The 8,510-nt window shown below is 35.5% G+C and overlaps 1 long non-coding RNA gene across 1 annotated transcript; it reads left to right on the forward strand.

The window, feature by feature from the left end:
* Window positions 1-88: 88 nt before the first annotated feature.
* Window positions 89-409, forward strand: LOC133336746 (uncharacterized). The gene is made up of 2 exons (XR_009754558.1): window positions 89-228; window positions 308-409. It is a non-coding gene; the product is annotated as an uncharacterized LOC133336746 (long non-coding RNA).
* The last annotated feature ends 8,101 nt before the right edge of the window (window positions 410-8,510 follow it).

Genomic DNA, 8,510 nt, shown 5'->3' on the forward strand with positions numbered 1-8,510 from the left:
ATTGAACTGGCTGTTAATCCAATATTAAATACCCAAGTATCAAAGTCACACAAATTTGGCTTCTTATTTTGACTGACTAGCTGTCTTTTAAGAGTTGCCCACTGCATTTGGTATGAAGGTGGGAGTTTCTGCAACAATTGGTGGAGTAAACATGAATTATTTAATTCATCTGGCAAATTGGCGGCATTAATTGTGGCAATCAAACTACGAACATTTATTGCAAAGGACGTAAGTGATTGTAAATTGTTTTCATCAACTTTAGGGGAAGAATTAATTCTATTTTTTATGGAATATAAAATCTTTTCAGGTTGACCATATAGTAAGCGGAGAACATCGAGGACGCCAGAGACGTTTGAGGGATGTACTAGCATATGTTGGACGCTATGGAGTGCTTCGCCTTTTAATGACTTTTGGAGACGGATGAGGTTTTCGGCGTCTGAAAAGCAGCAAGTAGCGGTAGACCACTCGAATGTAGATATAAAGAGCGGCCAGTCTTCGGGATTTCCAGAGAATACTGGCAATTCTTTTGGAACTGCTTGTCTGGAACTTATGCTACTTTGCTGAAGTTGTGTGTTATTAAAATATTGTGTTGCTATTCTTGAATTGTGTGTTTGGGGGTGCATTGTGGATGAAATAGGTTCATTATTAACAAATGATTGTTCTATAGGTGAGTTACCATTGAATGCTGCGTTTGAATTAAAAATCGGGGGAGCAATTGACGTGTTATAATAGGGTATGTTTGAAAATGTGACAGCAGGTGGGTGTGTGGCGTTCTGTGGGCATGAATAAAAAGGTCGTCGTTGATGACTACTACTGGTGGTGATGGCCGGTGCACAAATAAGTCCGGTGGTTGTGACAGATGAGCATGGATCATTAGGGACCACACGGGAATGGTATAGTCCCGAACTTTGAGGGATTTGATTGGAGATGCTACTTACAACATTATTATTTTGCTCTGCCAGCATAGTGGGAATTTCCAAACGTGTGGTTTGGTTAGGCATATTGGTTTCTTGGAGATTTATATTGGTTGTTCTTTGAGGAGTTTCAACAGAATTATCTACTGGTTGTTTATGGAATGGCAGTTCATTTACCCAATTCCGAATAGATTGGGACCTATTAGACGAGGCGTTACTTATATCATCAGCTTCTTGGAGAAGCTGATATTTCTTATTTAAGTATTCGCGATGTAATCTAGCTTGCTTCTCATTTAGTGCTCGCTCTTCTTCAAGTCGTTGAAGCTGTAATTGAACATTACGCGATTGGGACAGTTGAGATCGAACAGAGAGGTGGCTGGTGATACTATTTGCAGGTGAAGTTGAACATTGTGGGCACCGAAAGGGTATGTTGTCTCTTATGTTAACGCAACTTGCGTGAAAGTATTTGTTACATGTGGTACAAGTAGCCATTTTATCGTCGGGTGACTTGTGGCATTGCGAACAATTGTTATCATTTTGTTGTTGACCCTTTGCAATGTCTTTATCCATTTGTACTTACTGCGAAATTGGCAATGACTTTTACGATGTAGGTGATTTCGGTAGAACCTTCGTATCACAAAAAGAATTTTAAACTGTTATAGCGGCAAATAGGCCGAGATAGTGACTTCCACGGGATTTTGAATAAAATACAATTCGTTTAATAAAAGATCTTGATTTATTAAACGCAATGCACTTATATTAAAATTCCTAAATAAAAAACATAATTAGGATTCGTAGAAAATATATATATAAAAAATAGACATACTTTTTGGTATGGAAACCACTATAACTTAAACAAATAATTATTCCTGGACACCTCGTATCAGCCAACTTGCTAGTATGAAATTCAGAATAAAATGGCCGTATCCGAGGGACGCCTTTTGACAATCAAATTATTTCGTTAAATAAGAATACTAAAAATGAATACATTATTGTCAAATTGACAATAACAAAAATGATTTTCTCGTAAAAACGATGCTGCCAAATCGGGATCCAAATTAGGCTAATTTTAGGCGTGGCGTCAACAGGCATTTTGCCTCAAAAAGTAAATTGGTTCATGTTTTGGCATAACTCATAGATAACACTCTAAACTCGCATTTTCTGTTCTTAAAAATTGAGAATCACATTACAGATAATTTTCGATATAGGCCAATAATTTGACATGCAAAGATCCCTCCCTATTTTCGGTAGAGGCCCATATTTTGACTTATCTCACATCTCGGTATTTTAACCGAAGTTTCTCATTTAAATTAGAGTAGTTTGGTATTCTATATAGGACCAGTTTATTTTGTAGCCCCTTTATGTGGGCTATAACATAACCTGTTGCTATATAGAAAAATTAACCTCAGAGATGGTTGGACATCCAAGCGGCCGGAATGTCAAACTACTCTAATTTCGATGTGAAACTTCGGTTAAAATACCGAGCTCTGGGATACGTCAATGAATTTTCTAGCAACACGTTATTTTATAGCCCCCACATAAAAGGCTATAAAATAACCTGGTCTATATATAATTTTAACCTCAGATATGCTTTTGAGTCCATTTTCATTTTGATTATCTTGGTATCAATTTTCCACCGATGTAGTACATACCTGGTTCTTGGAGGGTGAAAAATAACGGCTTTACTTGCTTTCTAAATTTCAGGAGTTTTTGGACAACTCTCATTAAAAAATATTATGGCAGAGATATTACTTTCAAATCATTAAATATCTCATAATGATATCCTGAAGGATCATTAGTTTTTATCAAAAAATTAATGCCATAGCAGCCACAAACACCACATATAACATTTGAAGTCTGAAACTAAGAAAAACTCGTCTGGCATTGGCATTAATTGAATTCTAGAGAGAAAATAAATTGATGAACGTGTTATTACGACGAGACAATTAGGTTTGCAACAAAAGCGGCCAAACAACTGGATAGCAAGCAAACAATTTTGTATCCGAAGAGTTTTTACAGCTAAATAGACTTTGACAAAGACGAATAAAATAGAAACAAGACAACAACAAATCATTGCCAATGTTACTGACTGACCAACACAGCATGGAGGCCAAATGTCCTAAGGTCAATGCTGAGACATTAGTTATTGATTTTTGGAGGTTATTTCATTTTTTCGGTTAATGATGTCATTGTTGCGGTTGTGGCTCTGCTGGTCACCAATGCAACTTACACAGAAGGAAAATATATTTGAAAATAATCGTGATACACTAATTTCTTGCATATTGTAAGAAAACGATACCCATGTATTTTAAGACTGAAGCCTCCGTTACCATTCCTCCGTTATTGTCCCTTTCAGTTTTCTTTTTCTGCTGAAATAATAAAAAATATTTGCAATCATAACCAGTAAGGAAAGTAGTAAAGTCGGACGGGGCCGACTATATGATACCCTTCACCACTATGGGTATATTAAACAGGACTATTAGCATGTACTTGAATGAAATAAAACATGTGATATTTATCTAAATGTGAATCTACGTAGATCTATCCATAAAGTATGTAAATCGACTTCAAACAAATATAAATAGGTCATCCGTTGGGCTATGTCTGTACTTCTAGAAAACGAAACTACATAATTCTATGCCCAATTTTGTACGTTGTGCAAAATTTGATGTCAAACTGACTAACATGACGAGTTTGAGGCCCAATTTACTTGATATCGGGCCAAATATTAAGCGATTTCAAACAAACTTGTCACAGGATACGTTATACTAATTTCAGAACGTTTTGTTCCTATTGGTTCCTTGGTGCGTCAAGTACTTAAAATCAATATTTAATAAAAGGGAGCTATATCTAAATGTGGACCGATTTTCACGAAACAACGCAGACATCAATCTAGGCTCAATTCAGTACGTTATGCCAAATTTCGTGCAAATCGAAAGATATATAGGACTTTGGGGTACCATTTACATGAAATCGCATGAAACTATATATGGGAGCTATATATAAATCTGGAACGATTTTCACGAAACTTTACATACATCATTCTAGACCTAAATGATTAGGCTGTACCAAATTTCGTGCAAATCGAAAGATATATAGGGACTGTGGGGCACCATTTACATGAAATCGGACGAAACTATAAGTGCGAGCTATATAGAAATCTGGACTGATTTTCATAAAACTTGGCAGACATCCTTCTAGGCTCAATTAAGTACGTTATGCCAAATTTCGTGCAAATCGAAAGATATATAGGGACTTTGGTGTACCATTTACATGAAATCGGACGAAACTATATATGGGAGCTATATCTAAATCTGGACCGATTTCCACGAAACTTTACATACATCATTCTAGACCTAAATGAATAGGCTGTACCAAATTTCGTGCAAATCGAAAGATATATAGGGACTTTGGGGCACCATTTACATGAAATCGGACGAAACTATATATGGGAGATATATATAAATCAGGACCGATTTTCATGAAACTTGGCAGACATCATTCTAGACTCAATTCAATACGTTATGTCAAATTTCGTGCAAATCGAAAGATATATAGGGACTTTGGGGCACCATTTACATGAAATCGGACGACACTATATATGGGAGCTATATCTAAATCTGGACCGATTTTCACGAAACTTTGCAGACATCATTCTAGACCTAAATGATTAGGTTGTACCAAATTTCGTGGAAATCGAATGATATATAGGGACTTTGGGGCACCATTTACATGAAATCGGACGAAACTATATATGGGAGCTATATCTAAATCCGGACCGATTTTCTCGAAACTTGGCAGAAATCACTCTATACTTAATTCAGTACGTTATGCGAAATTTCGTGCAAATCAAAAGATATATAGGGATTTTGGGGCACCATTTACATGAAATCGGACGAACCTATATATGGGAGCTATATCTAAATCTGGACCGATTTTCACGAAACTTGGCAGACATCATTATAGGCCTAAATGATTAGCCTGTACCAAATTTCGTGCTAATAGAAAGATATATAGGGACCGTTTACATTAAATCGGTTAAATTTATATATGGGAGCTATATCTAAATCTGAACCGATTTTTCCCAATTTCAATAGGGTTCGTCCTTGGGCCGAATAAGTGACCTATGCCAAATTTTATCCAATTAGGATCATAAATGCGACCTGTACTTTGTTTACAATTTAACATGGACAGACAGACGGACGGACGGACATGCATAAATCGACTTAGAAAGTGATTCTATGCATATTCTCAAAAGGAACCATGGGTCTATCTCGATTATTTTTGCCTGTTACAAACATATGCACAAAGACATAATACCCTGTACCACAGTGTGGTGAAGGGTATAAAAATCTGTTTCGTTCCTCATATTGATAGCCTATTTACCAATGTACTACCCCTTCCCTGCCTTTTTTTGCAATAAATGGTTGCAAGTTCTGCCTTTTGTATTTATATTACGGGTTTGGCGATACAGAAATCAAACTAGACCGAGCAGAAATAAACCGCCAGAAAATAATCGAAAATACACTAAGTCCATTGCAGTCTACATTTGCCAATGTTGACGGTTTTTTTATACCCTCCACCATAGTATGGAGGGTATATTAATTTTGTCATTCCGTTTGAAACTCATCGAAATATTCATTTCCGACCTTATAAAGTGTATATATTCCTGATCAGGGTGAAATTCTAAGACGATCTAGCCATGCCCGTCTGTCTGTTGTAATCACTCTAGCCTCTAAACGATGGACAGACGTCCTTCCGTCCGTAACCCCCCAATTTTTGATATTTTGGGAGGTCAAGTTCGAAAATGGGATACATCTGTCCATTACTATATGTATAAATCTATATAAATCCTTATTGTAATTGAATTCAATTAACTATGTCTGTTGAAATCACGATAAACATCGTAGTATTTTAAATTCAGCTTTGAAATACTGCACATAAATTGCTTCTCATATGATATTTGGTACAGTACATGGGATATATCGGTCCACGTTTTCGTATAGCTGACATGACCAGCCTCTTTTTTAGTGTTGTCCGCATATTCCAACCGAAGTGTAATTTCGCGTTTCAGATTCCTGGTGAAAAAATCTTATTCCTAATGTCCCAACACCCTTTATTACAGATTTCAATATAAGAAGTTTTGAGAATATTGTGTACAAGAAATTCCCAACCAAAAGCAGCCGTTTCATCTTTGAGGATACAAAAAATATTTAAATCTATAAGTTGTTATGATTTCCTATACTATACACTTCCTATACTGCTTCGAAATAAGATGTTACTCCAGAGAAATTCCTTTGCATACATCCTTAAGAAGCACTTACACACACAAACCCATCATTTTATAGAAATGTAAGGAACTCAAAGGATGATGAGTACTAGTCCCCAATGAATTGATAGTGGTCATATTATTATATGTATACACAGTCGAGACTTTGGTACGTATGTAAACCCATCTTCAAACGGAGCCCACAAAAGGGACATTCTAGAAGGCTTCATTGTTTCTTTGTGATGTACTTAAGTACTTATGACAGAATTGCAGGCTTGTAATTTAAAAAGAAATGAAATTAGTCTTAGCCTACCCCTCAATCAGACTATACACTTTCCAACCCTGCTGCAAGCATACCCTTTTTGTCGGTATGTGTTTTTTGTTTACCAATTTCTTGCATATTGTAAGAAAACGATACTCATGTATTCTAAGACTGAAGCCTCCGTTACCATTCCTCCGTTATTGTCCCTTTCAGTTTTCTTTTTCTGCTGAAATAATAAAAAATATTTGCAATCATAAAAATCAGTTTCGTTCCTCACATTGATTGCCTATTTTCCAATGTACTACCCCTTCCCTGCATTTTTTGCAATAAATGGTTACAAGTTCTGCCTTTTGTATTTATATTACGGGTTTGGCGATACAGAAATCAATCAGAAAATGAATTTATATATGTAAACTCCAACATGCGAAATAGTTCCAAGACAATGAAATTTATGCAAAGAATATAAATTATTTCGGTGGTTTTAAATTTCAATTGTTTTTCATCAATGAATATTTTCAATCAGTCTGATGTTTTTCCATAAAGTCGAGGCAGCGGAATTGACCAAAACTTAACCACCTCAAAGCAAGATTAATTCGAAACGAATGTTTGGAGGTTTACTAAATTAAATAAAATCATATTGGAACTTACCGTTGTTAAGTATTTACTCAGATAAAAATGTTTGAAAAAAATCTGTAAAATCTGTCAAAATTGCCAAATATTTGTGCAGTACACCTAACATTCAGAAAATCAGTCACAAAGGAACGAACAGAGATCAACGCCGATGTTGACGAGTAAAAGTTTCTGGTACATAGCAGCATGTCTGATGGTCAACTCTTGACCCTTAAAATCTATTGAATATGACAATATTTTTCCAATATAATTTATTTTGAATAGAATAACTTCCAATTAATCTATTTTAGCCTCAAAGAAAAAATACAGTTTGACAAATATTTGAAGTTTGTGTTGAGTTTCGGGAAAGTCGGTTCAGATTTAGATATAGCTGCCATATATATTTTCGTCCGAGTGTAGAAAATTGTGCACCAAAGTCCCTTTAAATCCTTCGATTTGCACGAAATTTGGTATAGCGTACTGAATTGAGTCTAGAATGATGTGTGGAAAGTTTCGGAAAATTGGTTCAGATTTCGATATACATAGCTCCCACATATACATATGTATTCGTCCGATTTTACATATATGGTGCACCAAACTCCTAATGTTTGACCGATTAACACAAAATATTGCACAACGTGTAATATTGAGGCTTGAATAACGTTATTGCGTTTTGTTTAAATTGGGGAAGATGCAGCCCTAGCTTCCATATTGATTGAAATTAAAATTTTAACAGTGCAGCGTAACGAATAGCGAGTATCAATTTTGCTATAAATCATTTTCCATAAATTTGTCCCATCGTACGCAGACGACTCTAAATTTATTCCAATGAAATTAAATTTATCATGGGTTGCAGAAATACATGAGTATGTTCCGTTCGAGGAAACGTTGACATGTCGGCCCCGTTCGAAAAAATATAAAGAAAGAAAGTTGTAATTAAAATTCAACATTACAGCACACAGAGACAAATCATTCGGAGTATTGGGAATAATTCGTACAATAATCATATTTGCAAGCCCATGTTGAAATTCCATTCATTTTCGCGATTTTTTCCTTATTTAATAAAATTGTAAAAATATGTCATGACCACAGATTTTGTTAATTTCGTCAAGTAAACCTTTTTATACCCTTCACCACTCAGTGGGCCAAAGTCCCTTTAAATCCTTCGATTTGCACGAAATTTGGTATAGCGTACTGAATTGAGTCTAGAATGATGTGTGGAAAGTTTCGGAAAATTGGTTCAGATTTCGATATACATAGCTCCCACATATACATATGTATTCGTCCGATTTTACATATATGGTGCACCAAACTCCTAATGTTTGACCGATTAACACAAAATATTGCACAACGTGTAATATTGAGGCTTGAATAACGTTATTGCGTTTTGTTTAAATTGGGGAAGATGCAGTCCTAGCTTCCATATTGATTGAAATTAAAATTTTAACAGTGCAGC

Source organism: Musca vetustissima, unplaced genomic scaffold, assembly GCF_032173495.1.
Source record: "Musca vetustissima isolate MV318-11 ecotype Yass unplaced genomic scaffold, APGP_CSIRO_Mvet_v1 utg256978, whole genome shotgun sequence".
NCBI classification, from domain to species: domain Eukaryota; kingdom Metazoa; phylum Arthropoda; class Insecta; order Diptera; family Muscidae; genus Musca; species Musca vetustissima.